Here is a 13,183-nt window from a genome sequence, read left to right as displayed (position 1 = left end):
AGCCACAAAACCTGGATTTACCCTTGTTGGAGCGGAAGAGGAGTCAGTCTCTGCTGCTTGGAGCACTGAGACAGAGATAATCCAGACCTGAGAGAGGGGAAGAAGGATGTCTGGGGAGGGAAGGATGTGAAGGGAGCCATTCCTCCTGGTGCCTGGTCTGCTCCAGCCCAATCAAGGCAAAGGGCTGCCCAGGAGAAGAGCTCCTCAAACTCATTGTACCCCGGAGGGAACGGTGTGCCAGGGCAGGAAACAAGCATCTTTGTTTTATTTTCTCACTCATGTAGAGAGATATTAATTCATCTATTTCTTAGGAAAAAGAAAGGAAATTGCTACAGTGCAACATGTCAAGAGAAACCAGAAGAGCCAGGCTCACTGAGGATGGGTATTAATTACTGCTTGCTATTTTTACCCTGTGTTTAACTCTGGTCTCATCTGTGACTTAAGAAGATAAAATCCCAGTAATCAAAACCATGTATCTATCAAATAGAAATATCCTCTACTGGGTACAAAGTCTGGATACAGAAAAAGTATAACATGCCCATCAAAATGACACTCAATTTTAATAACAAAAGAAAGAACAATCTAGATGTAGACAGAATTATTAGCTCAGGAGAATTACTCCCAGAGAGGAAAAATCGCTAGCCAGTTCTTGCAGGAATTCCTGAAGAGATTGCTGTTAATTATGTAAAGAAATAGTTGTTAGGCTGCTTTATATTCCTGAAGGGCCAAGAGTTTGGACAACTAAAAAATATCCAGTGAGGCCCTTCACTGTTTCCTGTGCAGCACACGGTAGATGCCAATAAAAAAACCCAAACCATGACCACAAGCAACCAAAAGTCCATCCTGCAGCTCTGCAAGTATGTTCAGTGTCTGCCAAGGAGCTAATGAAAACAAGGCACTCTTACAGACTCTATCTGCTCGACATTCAAGTACCTGCTGGACATTTTGTACAGCTTATAAAGATATAAAATATCACAGGGCATTTACAGATTTTCCAGCTGACAACAATATGAAATAACTGAGCAGCCCCAGAACACACTGAGTCCTCTGGTCAGGCACAAGATAATGCTGAACAGATACTACCACACACACACACACACACAGCTGAGACTCTGCCAGCAGTGTGCAAGACGTGACCAAAGCTCATGGTGATGGAAAAGGAGCCAAGATTCAAAAGCCATCTCTCAACCCCACCATAATGCAGGAACAACAGTGGCACTGCCCAGATCTACAGGGCAGGGCTTGGATAATGCCCAAGGGAAACAAGCTCCTCCTGCCCTCTCCAGGCACAGCAATTCACCATCAAGTGAGCTGCTACCTCCTGCCATGCTGGAGGAGATGTGGCACTGTACAGCTATGTAAAAACCTCCAGTGTGGGGCTGCGGCAACGACAAATGACCTCAGGAGTCAAGTGACAAGCCAGGTCAGCCAGCTGCCATGGTTTACCCCACTTGTGGTAAGAGTTAAGAGCTTCAGGTGAACCCTTAGGTGGTGGAACTGATACCTGCTGCCCATCAGTGGTCAATATCCTCTGGATAATGTCATCTGTACATTACAAGCAGTACAGCATTTTTCTTCTCTTGGTAGCTTGCCAGAAGAGAAGGTGAAATATCAAAATGATGGGGTTAAAGTACAGCAATACCAGCCTGAAATCAAGCAAAGCTCCTTAATCTCAGAATAGCCAGGCACTGGAGTGAACTGCTGAGGGAAGTAGGAATCACCGTCACTGGAAATCTTAGAACACTCTAGAGAAACCTCCAGGAAACATTATGTATGGGTGATCCTTCAAGGTCACTTCTAGAAACACTGAAACCACAAGACTTTCTGCATAGGTATCTCCCGGATCACACAGCCACTGCACAATTTTAATGGACTGCAGCATCTAAGATTTGCTGTAAAAAGACAAAAAAAAAAAAAAAAAAGCAACCACAGTAGTCAGCGTACAGAGAGCAGCAGTTTCTGGGCTGTGTGAACAGCCACTCAATTTATTTTTAGAAAGTAGAATTGGTACAACTTCCTCCTCGGTCCACATCAGACTCCATCAGCTCTTCTGCCTGCTCTCTACTCCTCTCCTTCACTTAACTAACAAGAATAGAGCAGAAATTTCTCCTACCTTATGTGTTGCAGCTGGGCAGGAAAGGCACAAGTGGGGAGCGAGGGGCCCTGCAGCAGCGAGTGCAGGGAGGGAGCACTGCTGGGAGATGCTCAGCATGCTGCAGAGTTCCCCCAGTGCATTCAGCCTGAGCTCAGGTACCAACCCTCACCTTGAGCCATCACCTCTGCAGACCAGCTGGTATCAGGGACATTCAACTGCACTGTGGGGACATTTTGTGCCACCCAGAGCCAGAGCTAAGCCGGGGTTCCTGCCCCAAAGTCCCTCCTCTCTGAGAAGAGCTATGGAGTAACCATCCACTACTGATTGTCTATGAAGAAGACAACTCCAGAAGTTAATTCCTTCTAACTATTATAGGAATGGCTGGAAGTGAAATGCAAGTCCAGCATAATTCAGTAGAAATCCTGGGTTTTACTAAAGAGTCAAAATACTAGCTGTAGACAGGTCAGAATTCAGTGATTATACGTGGGTTGCTTTTGAAAATTCTCTGAATATTTAAGATGGATATACACATATAAGGCTGTCAATGACAATGAGCCATCCTAAAGTTGCTGCTCATTTGTGTCCCCCACGGAGTGTGCAGCCCAGCCTGGCCCCTGCCCTGGCCTGGCCTGGCCTGGCTTGGCTTCCCCACAGCTGCAGGGACACAGAGAGGGCAGGCAGGCCCTGGCAGCAGCCCAGGGAGGCTCCCACAGCCAGGAGGGAGCGAGGAGGAACAGGGAACACAGGCTGCCCTCCCGCTCACCGCAGACACAGCTGGACATGCATCCCACTGCTGAGGGCCCAGCATGGGGGGAGGAGGCAGGGGCTGCTCCAAATGGGAAGGGAAGGAGGCCAGGAGCAGGGACAACCTGCAGCAGTGGCACAGGGGAGGGCAGAGCAGATGGAAGCTGGTCAGGCACTGGCAGCAGGTGTTCCAGCACGAGGGGACTGCAAGCAGCAGCCGATGGGACTGTGGCTCACTCGGTGGAGTACAGATGGGCTTCACCCTGTGCAGCCTCTGCCAACACTGAACTCAAACACTGTAAGTGTCCCCCAGCTCCCCCCAGACATAAAACCTATTTTTCCTGAAAGGATCTTTTCCTGGAGTCAAACATCAGCAGCACCCTGAGGAGTCAGAAGGGTGCACCTATTTCCCTCCACCCCCAAGCAAATTGCAGCAGATGTCACTCCAGAAATGAACCAAACTTGTTCACTTGCCACAATATCTAGGAGAAAGGACCTGGACCAGTGTCCAGTGAAACCTGGAAGGGCCAGGAGAGGGGAGGAATTGCAGAAAACTCAATGGGCAAAGATTGAACTTTGCAAATTTCCAAGGCATCCACTCCTACAGTTTCCGTTATTGAAAACAAACGCGAGCCACAGGGAGGTTTCTGGGCTGTTCCCACTGTGGCAGTCTGGAAAATGTACAAGCTAATTGGAGCTGGGTAATTCCGAGCACATTGGCTGGGAGGAGGCACCTCCAGCAAGAGTTTCATTTCTGACTGGTGATAACACCATTCAATTCCTAATGCAAACAGAAAAAACTTCTGAGCAAGAAATGGAGAGCGGCAGAAGCACGAGCATGTGCCAGGGAAAAACAGTCCTGCCTGAATTCCCACGTCAGCTCCCTTGTGCTGGCAGTGACCACACTGACTGTGCTCTGTTTCCTCATCTCCAGTGACATATTACCAACCAGGCTGTGGAGCTGCAGGGGCCACTTCCCTCTGCTGATCAAGGCAGCTCTCAGGAAGCCAAGTGCTTTAGATTCCCCAGACATCACCTGTCCATCTGGCCTGTTGGATGAGGCTGCCACGCAAACAGTAGAGGCAGCAAAACAGACATTCATCTTTTCCTTCAGTTCTCAGCCAAATTCTTGATTTTTTGCTCAGGATGAGTCTGCATAAAAGTGTGAGATTCAGCCCAGTAAGAGCAGAGGCACGCACAAACTTTGCTTAAATCCCTGCTAGAGAGGCAGAAACATTTGGTAGGTGCCTGAGTGAAGACTGCAAATTGTGTATCACAGTGTCTAAATCTGCTAGAGGTGGTGTGTGTAAGAAACCTCGGTAAAAGAGCTAAGTATTACTCTGTTTTTAAAAGGAACTGAATGAAAATACAGATCTCTGGGAATTAAGTGTTTTCAGCACCAGCCAGGCTGTAGTGATGTCCCTGTACTGATCCCTCCCTCTGCTCACAATTGAAATCACCTCTGAAGTGTCCTGCTAAGGGAGATTGCCACCCAGGACAGAGCACAGCTTTGCAAAGAGGAGGAGGTGCTGAGATCCAGTGCTCAGGTGTCCCCTCCACACACCATGCTGACACACCACTAGTTCAAGTCACTGGATTTGTTCACTTCAAGCCCATTGAGACCTGGTGATACATACACAGGGAAGATCTCTTGTGCTTCCTGCTGCTCTCAGACTTGTACTATCAGGTTAAACATAGTCCAAATGTTCTATAACGGCTTCCACTGGTAGATATTTAAGCTGGGTGAGAAAGGGATTTTTTACAACTGTATTAAAGCCAGAAAAAGCATTTCCTTTAGGATTAGGCTGTGCTATCCTGCAAATGAAGTGGGATGAAGCATTGATGTCCCAGCTTGGAGCGCAGGTGCTACACCTGGATGTAGTGCTGGGGTGAAGGAGGGGTCAGAGTTACAGTTCTTCTAGACTCAGAGTTCAATTGTGGAGATGATTTTTACCTTGGCATGCCTCTGAATTATATATATGCAGTAGATTAACCACCTCACAAGAGAAGCTGGCAGCCAGAGTTGCTGCTCTGTCCTTAATGCATCTTCCCTCACTTCTCAGGGACCCCTCCTTGTCAGGAAACTTCTCAAACTTAAATAGACTACTTACATAGACTACTCAAAAACCTTTTGTCTCATTGCAAAAACTGCAATTCAGTAGCAGGCAAGGAAAAGAAAAGGAGAAAAGGGTCCTAGATGCAAACATTACAGCTCAAACAAGAGTCCCAAACATGCCAAGGTTTAACTCAGCACAGCTCTGAGCTCACGTTGCTAGCATGCTACTCCAGATTTGCAAACTGGAGCTCACCAAGCACGCCAAGTCCTGTCACAAACACACAGTTAAAAGCACAAATGGGCAAACATGTGATCTGCAGTCCTTGTCACATAACAGTGCTGAGACATACCCAAAACGGGGTCATTTGGGCCCAGCTTATTACAACTGCCCTGCAGAGTCCTGTTCTGACTGACCATGGCACTTCAGGTGAAGTGTGAATGGGAGCAGCACCCAAGTCAGAGACAGAGGTCAGCTCGGCTGACATGCCCACGTGAGAAGAACAGAGAAACTGATCTTGCTCAGCTCAGGGAGAGGAAAAAGAAGTCTTCAAATGCTTCTAACTGAGCTGCAGACATGTAGGAAGTGGAGCAATGTGGGGAGTAAGGTGTTCTCCATGAGCTCTGGACATCAGAAAAAGAGCAGGTTTAAAGTGCAAGACAAAGATTTGGATTAAACACCCCAAAAAATCTCTCTAATGATGGGGAGGCCTAAGGGTTGGCATACATCACCTCCACAGGATATGGAATTGCCAGCATGAAGAACTTAAAAGGGTTTAGAAGTCTACCTGACCTTACCCAGGGTTGGGAAACAACCAGGACATCTCTGGAGGTTCCTGATGTCTGAGACTATGAAACAAAGTTTCAGACATTCCTTTAAATCAGACATAGGGCAGGGACACAGCTGTCTAGACTGAAGCACAACCAGCTGACGAATAAGATCATCATTTAATTCCCTAGCAGCCTCTTTTACCTATAGACACTATATTGTCCTGCAAAATTCATCAGGTTTCCACAGAAGTGCCCCAAGAAAAGCAGATAATCAAGATGCAGAATTGTCGCATGCTAAGATGTAAATACTAAATCAGGAGGAGCAAGACTCAGCATATCTCTCACAAACAGAACACACTCAAACTTTTAATTAAATAAACACTTTAAATACCACAGAAATACCTGTATTTCCCTCGTGCCCATTGTAAGGGACTCCCTGATTTCCATCTGCATTTTCATACCATCTGCTGGGCAGATCCTGAACTACCCACCAGCACATGCAGGGCAGCATACCATGGCAGCTTGTCCCAAGCTGAGACCCCCATGAGCCGAGTTTTGTTCCCCATATTAACACCAAGCCACACGCCAGTGCCTGAGATGATGCACAAGGAATGACACCACTATCCCATACTCCCAAAATTCCAGCAAACACATATGGACAGCAGAGTCTGGCCAGCAGAAGCTGAGAGTAAGAGAAGAAGGCGACAGGAGGAGGCCCAGCCCGCAGCCGGCGCTCAGGCGTTCATCCGAGGTGGGAGAACATTTTCCCCCAATATTACTGGCTGCGAACTGCAGCGACCACATGGCTGTTCCCAGCCACTCAGTGCACGCTGTTTGCTATAAACAACAACAGTAAACACAAACTCAGCCAAAAAATCAAAGCCGGGGACCCCAGAGCTGAGTCTCCACATTCCGACGTTCCCCATGGAAATAGTTTCATGTTCAGCTGCTGAACCTAAACAATTCGAGGCTCAAGGGAGCCAAGCTGCACACTGCATCCCAAACTCAAGCTGCCTGCTCGGATTTGCCAGCTCTACCTCCAGTCATCCACACTCCAAAGTGCTGCCACAGTTTTACACGGGAGCTTCAAAGAGCTTGCGGATTAAACCTGCGCGGCAGGAGCCAGCCGTCACCGGGGTTATTTTTAAACATCTCACTGTGCACGAACCGCTCAAATCTTGTCTCGCTCCCAGCTCTATCCCAGCGCTCGGCTCGGGGCGGCTGCGAAGGAGGCGCAGCTTTTCCCCAGGCACGGTGGTGATGGGATTTCTCCGGCTGCTCCCCGGGTCACCCCTGCTACCTCCAGCAGCAGGACCTGCTCGGAGCACCGGGCACCAGCTTCACACACACACTGGGGTGACAGGACGGTGTCACCGAGCCCCGAAGGACTCGTGGGGGAGAAGGGCACAACCCCCCGCGGGCACAGCCCGCAGCCGGGGCCACCCCCTGCAGCTCGGTCCCGCTTCCCCTTTCCTGCCGGGAGCGCGCGGCTGGCACCGAAACGCGCCGGGGAGGGGGCAGCTCCGGCCAGCCCCAGAACCGCTCCGAGGCCTCGGGGCGAGGCGGTACCGCGGCTGCCCGAGGCCCTGCCCGGGGACACCCGGCAGAACAACAAAGCCCTGGAAGAGGCTTCCCCGGGAGGCACAGCCCGGCCGGGTAGCCGCGGGGCCAGAGAGCCCCGGGGCGCTGCCCAGCCGCCGGGAGGGCTGGTCCCGGACGGGCACAAGCAGGTGCGGGCGGTGACAGCCGCCCCCGGCCCGGACACCGCGCTGAACCGGCGGCCGGGCCGCGCTGACAGGAGGGATGAGATCCGGGCCGGACTGCGGGTCCGACCCCCGCCCGAGCCCCGCCGCGCCTCCCCGGCCGGGCCGGACCGAGCTCGGCCGAGCCGCCCGCCCCGGGCCACCCGCTCACCTGCGCGGCCGCCGAGCGCTGGCGCTGCTCAGTCCCTCGCCGCCGCCGCCGCCGCCATGTTCGCGCTGCGCAGGGAGGCGGGGAGGGAACGGGAGGGAACGGGAAGGAGCGAAGGGGGAGCGGCGGGGGATCGGGGAGGAGGGACCGGCGGCCCGGCCCGGCCCGGCCCGGCCCGGCCCCGCCCCGCGCCGCCCCCGCCGCCGGGACGGCTCCGGCCGGCGCCGGGGCTTCGGCAGCTGATCGCCCGAGGCTAGGAGAGGCTTCGCTGGGTTGGTGCGGCTCCACTCGGCTGGGATCGGTTGGGTTCGGCTGCGTTCGGCTCGGCTCGGCTTGTCTCGGCACGGCTCCTTTCTGGTTCGGCACAGCTCGGCTCGGGCTCGGGCAAAGCTCGGCTCCGCTCGGTCTCGGCTCGACTCCAGTCGGCTCGGCTCGGCCTGGCCCTCACAAACCCTCACCGTCGCTGCGCCCCGCGGACCGCCCCGGCCATGCCCGCTCGGGACCGTCCCCAGGCAGGGACAGACCCCCGTCCCTACCCGCACTCTGGGTACGGGGCAGACCCGCCGTGTCCTCACCGTGCCTGGGGAGGAACCCCGGTGCCCTCAAGGGACCCCCAGGCACAGGGCAGACCCCCGCTGTGAGCCCCAGCCTGAGGACAGACCCCCCTGTGCCATCACTGGACCCTTGGGGCATGGGGACAGACCCTCACTGTGAGCCCCAGCCTGGGGACAGACCCCCTGTGCCATCCCTGGACCCTTAGGGCAATGGGGACAGACCCTCACTGTAAGCCCCAGCCTGGGGACAGACCCCCTGTGCCATCCCTGGATCCTTGGGACAGCACAGACTTGCTCCTCCCGTGAGCCCCAGCCTTGGGACAGACCTCCCCTGCCCACCCTGGACACATGCACAGGGCAGGCTCCTACCATGATCTCCACTCCTGGAAGTGGGTGCCCCAGTGCCCAGCCAGGACTCTCTGGGCAGAGCAGAACCCCACTGTGACCTGCTGGACCCCTGTTCCCACCAGAGACCCCCTGGGTACTGCAGAGTGACATCCATCCTTGTCTGACTCCCCACTGGGGACAGCCAGGACTGACTGGGGTGGACTCCATGCAGCGCAGCAGATGCTGGGGACAGGCAATCCACAGATATTCCCTTTCCTCCCAGCCAGGCAGGACCTGTCCCTGCAGTGCCATCCCAGCCAGACACACCACACGTGTACAGATGTGTTTGGAGGCTCAGTGTCCCCAAATTCCCCCCAGACAAAGACCCCTGTGACTCCCTAAAGGAGCTCTAAAGCTGAAAGGATCCCTTGTGCCACTGTTATACCTCATTACCTTCACGTACCATCTCCAGGTTCCATCTGGAGAGAACTCTGTGTGAGCTGACCCCATGAGCATCCTCGGTGCTGTCCCCTGACCAGAGATGGACCTCACTGGGGACCTTCTCTGTCCTGTAGAGCCACCAAAGCCTGCACATGGTACCCCAAAATCATGCTCTGCCACCCCTTATCTTGGGAATTCCCAGTGACAGTACAAGAGGAAACAGGCTCAGGTTGTGCCAGGGGAGGTTTAGATTGGATATTGAGAAAAATTTCTCCATGGAAAGGGTTGTCCAGCCCTGGCACAGGCTGCCCAGGGCAGTGGTGGAGTCACTGGAGGGATTTAAGACACATAGATGTGACAGCTGGGGACATGGGTTGGTGGTGGCCTTGGCAGTGCCAGGGTAATTGTTGGATTTGATCTTAGAGGGCTTTTCCTACCCAAGCAATCCGTGATTCTTGTGGTCTGGAGATTCAGTTCACATCTTTTAAGATTCTCAAGTGAATGGTCAGTGGGTCTCTGGGGGTAGACCTGGGTCTCATGACTCAGGTATTTCAGTGGGGCAGTGGATAAACCATAGGATCTCAAAATGGCTTGGGTTGGAAGAGGGAAAAATGTCCCAGTGCCACCTCTCTGCCATTGCAGGGACACCTTTCACTGTCCCACATTGCTCCAAACCCTGTCCAACCTGGCCTTGGACACTTCCAGGGGGCTGCCCTGTCTGCTGGGCAATCTGTGTTATGGCCTCACCACCCTCACAGGGAAGAGTTTTTTCCTAATATATTTTCCTACATATTTTCCTACATCCCTTTGGAGTGACACAGACATGTGTGACACGTCTCCTCAGGGAGAAAGCACCTGAACAATTTCCAAAGCACTTGTAGTGACACGGCTGATGTAGGAGTCTCCCCACAATGATTTCTTGTTCCGGGAGATTCCGTGGAGTGCTTTAGGTCAAAAGAAGATGAGAAGATAAACACCCCTGGTGTGGACAGGGCTTGGAGGAGTCTGGAAAGCTCTGTGATACGTGTGGCTTCCTGCAGTGAGTGGCTTTGTTATCTGTGACTGAGAGAAGGCCAAGCTGTGATTCATCTGCTCACTGCCCGCTGCCAAGCCTGGTGCCAGCCAGGGAGGCACAGGGTGGGCAAGGGCTCCGGGGTGGGACCTTCCCACCAGTGCCCAGCCTTTCAGGAAGGGCTGGAACCACTCAGCCCATTCCTGTGTTCCTCCCTTTTCCTCTGGGGAAGTGAATGGCATCGTTCTGAAGGGCTGAAGGCTGCAGTGCTCCCCAGGGACCAGAACTGCACTGAAGGCCAGGGACACCCTGGAGGTGCTCACGCTGTCCTAGTTCAGATGCTGGACTTGGTTCAGCCTGTGCAAGGCTGAAAGTCCTACCCAAGGCCAAAAGAGCTTCTGCCTGATCAGGAGCTAACTTCTAGGGTCCAGCAATTTGTCCACAGCTCTTTGACTCCCTTCTCAAAGGGAAAAAAGAGGGATCAGTACTCTCAGAGCAAACTAAACCTGTATTTGCCTGTCTCTCACCACTAAAAAATTAGAAATAAGGACATAGAGTTCATCAAATAGGGTGGGATTTCTAATAGTGGGGGAGAAAACTTTGAAACTGTTCCAGAGCTGCTGTTTAGAGGTTTCTCATGTTTTCTTCTGAACAGTGATACTGACCACTGCTGAGGGCCAGCACAGGCCTGGAAAAACTCTTGTTCTGAAATACACATTGAGGGATGGACAGTTTGAAATGCTGCTGAGGGCTTCTATTTTAAGATGTGGACTACTTGGTTGAGGTAGGACATGGAAGTGTGTTTGCTTCAGCCTTGCACCTGAGCACCTTCCCCATAAATTCACAAGTATTACCAACACTTCTCCTGAGTGTCATCAACTCTGGTATTCCCTCATGTCCACACACAGTAATCGGGATTTCACGAATGGAATAAATGCACAGGAGCTCAGAGCTGCAGGATGGAGACAGGAGTGAAATTTCTCCATTGGCTTTAATTTGGAATGAGCAGTGGGATTTACATATGACATCCATATGAGCACCACAGGAATTCAGTTTGATTAATACTACAATGGAAATGAGCTGCAGAAACGGATTGCCATTTATTCTGAAGCATTGCCAGAAAAGCTCAGCACATTTGCAGCCTGGTTTGGGCCAGCTCCTGGGGATGAACAGCCAGGGGGGAACCCCTCAGAGGGGCACTGATGGGCAGGGTGTTGGACACAATGGAGCAGGCCTGCAGGAGGAGAGGGTGCAGTGAGATATAAGGCAATGTGACTGGGAAGAAAACCTCCTGCTGTCTTCTCTTCTCCCCTCCCTCTTTCTCCCTCATTAGTGCCTTGCAGCAATCTGGCATTGAATGTCCTCCTAGGCTGGCTCCCACTATTTGCAGTGTTCCCATTAATGAACTTTGCTTTCTGCCACAAATTGATCCTCAATCTAGCATGGATGAAAATATAGAGCATATTCTGCTTGAAAGAAAAAGCCTAATGTCCCCTGGTCCATGACCTTTTTATCCTGAATCTGATATTCATAAAAAGGTGAATAAGAGGGCACAGGGATGGATGTAGAGGAGGAAGATCTAAAGGAACATGTGCACCCAGTATTCCTGCTTCTCTCATAGATATGTTCTTTGACCTGACATCTTTATTGGAGAGGGGAGATGGGAATCTTCTCCCCATGCCTCAAAAAGGCAGAGGAAAAGGTTATTTACAGAGATTAAAGCCCCAACAATCAGCAGATCACTTTGCAGGGCCTGCCATAAGTTTCCTTTCCCAAAGCAATCTCATATTGAGACCAGCTGTTGAATTTGCCAGGCTCTGTCTGCCCAAAAGAGTCCATTTTTGTTCTGAAGACTTCATGGTCTGGAAAATCACCTTTGTGAATACCAGAATGATCTCTTGGTAGTGGGAAATCTCTTGGCCTCATGTCCCAGATATTTGCAGGCAGCTCTGCCTTTCCCTGTCCAATTGCACTGACAAAGGCTGCCCTCTGAAAACCCCTCTGAGCCCCCAATATCCTCCTGAGGCAAAAGAACACATTTTCTCATGGTAACACGATTTATTTCTCCTGTTTCTCACGGTTCTTTGCAACAATTTCTATCTTTTCCACATGCCAGGTGGATGCCAAGCCTGGGTCCAAAGTGCCAGGGTGTCGCTGTGCCACGCCCAGGGCTTGCACCCCCTGTCCTGGTTAAATGTACCCATTCCTGTCAGTATATACACCCAAATTTAAGCTAAACCCCCTCTGTTACAGAGGCACTCCTTGCAGTTCAGGTCTGCTTTGCTCACCCTGAATTTCTTCCCAGAGTTGCTGCTTTCTTGATCCTACCCCACCTTTGCTGCTTAACACCTCACCAAGCTTAAGGATATATTTATAATCCTTCTGTTATTCTAATACAAAATTATTATCTAATTATTACTTAATATCAATATACAACCCATAATTATCTGATTTCAGGCTGTCACAATAGCTCAGTCCTAACTCAGCTGTTGTCTGGTATTTCCAAAGCCTGCTATACACCTCTGTCAACACTTCAAGCATGATTGTGTTTGGGTTATCTGGGTGTAGGTGTAAAATATCAGTTTATTTTTAGGTATGTTGTTTAAATTTCTTGCCTAATAGCAGTCTTGCAAGTCCTTCATCAGCTTTATGAAAAGAGATCTGGTTTCTCTGCAAAAGCAGAATTTAGGAAGTTATTGAACACTTGATTTGTTGCCGCTGTTAATAAATTTCCTGTGTCTATTAATAGACTCATATGGGTTTGAATTCCCTTTGTTCCCAGCGCCTTCTAAACATTTCCTACTGGTGCTCTTTGATCCTGCCAGCCACGAATCCTTCCCCTAATAGCTCATTTCTTCTGTTCTACCCTTCACAAATTACTGCATGTCTTAATCCCAGCCGACCTCTCATCCTCCCGCAGGGATTCACGGCTCCAGAGCCCTCTTTGATCCCCATATCAGAAAGAGAAGCCATTCCCAGGACACCACAAGCTGCTCTGCTGGATCATGAGCAGGGGGCTGCTGGTGGGCTCCCAACCAGCAGCTCTGGGCTGCAGGGAAGGGGCAGGGCCACAGGGACAGAGCAGTGGGGACATGGGGCACTCGCTGCTCCGTGCCCGGTGTCTGTGCCTTGCTGGTGCCAGGAGAGCACAGGGAACCTTCCCAAGGCATGTAGGAGAGTGTAAATCACCTCCCCAAATCCTGTCCCTTGACACCCAGCAAGGCTGAGCTGGGTGAAAATTTTCATCAGTTTTTGACCTTTCTACTCCCACCCAA

At 51.5% G+C, this 13,183-nt stretch overlaps 1 protein-coding gene across 5 annotated transcripts in view; it reads right to left on the bottom strand.

Moving 5' to 3' along the window:
- The window catches only part of SCMH1 (Scm polycomb group protein homolog 1), a 64,528-nt gene extending 56,800 nt beyond the window's left edge, over positions 1-7,728 (bottom strand). For 4 of the 5 annotated variants that reach the window (XM_059868855.1, XM_059868858.1, XM_059868859.1 and 1 more), the window contains exon 1: positions 7,578-7,728. The gene's annotated coding sequence lies outside the window, so the exon portion shown is untranslated. The remainder of the gene's footprint in view (positions 1-7,577) is intronic. The other variant, XM_059868857.1, reaches the window with a different exon arrangement.
- Between the last annotated feature and the right edge of the window lie 5,455 nt (positions 7,729-13,183).

This window comes from Haemorhous mexicanus, chromosome 27 (assembly GCF_027477595.1).
Source record: "Haemorhous mexicanus isolate bHaeMex1 chromosome 27, bHaeMex1.pri, whole genome shotgun sequence".
Taxonomy (NCBI): Eukaryota; Metazoa; Chordata; class Aves; order Passeriformes; family Fringillidae; genus Haemorhous; species Haemorhous mexicanus.
The sequence above is the reverse complement of the archived record's forward strand: the minus strand, read 5'-3'. Positions and strand labels throughout refer to the sequence as shown.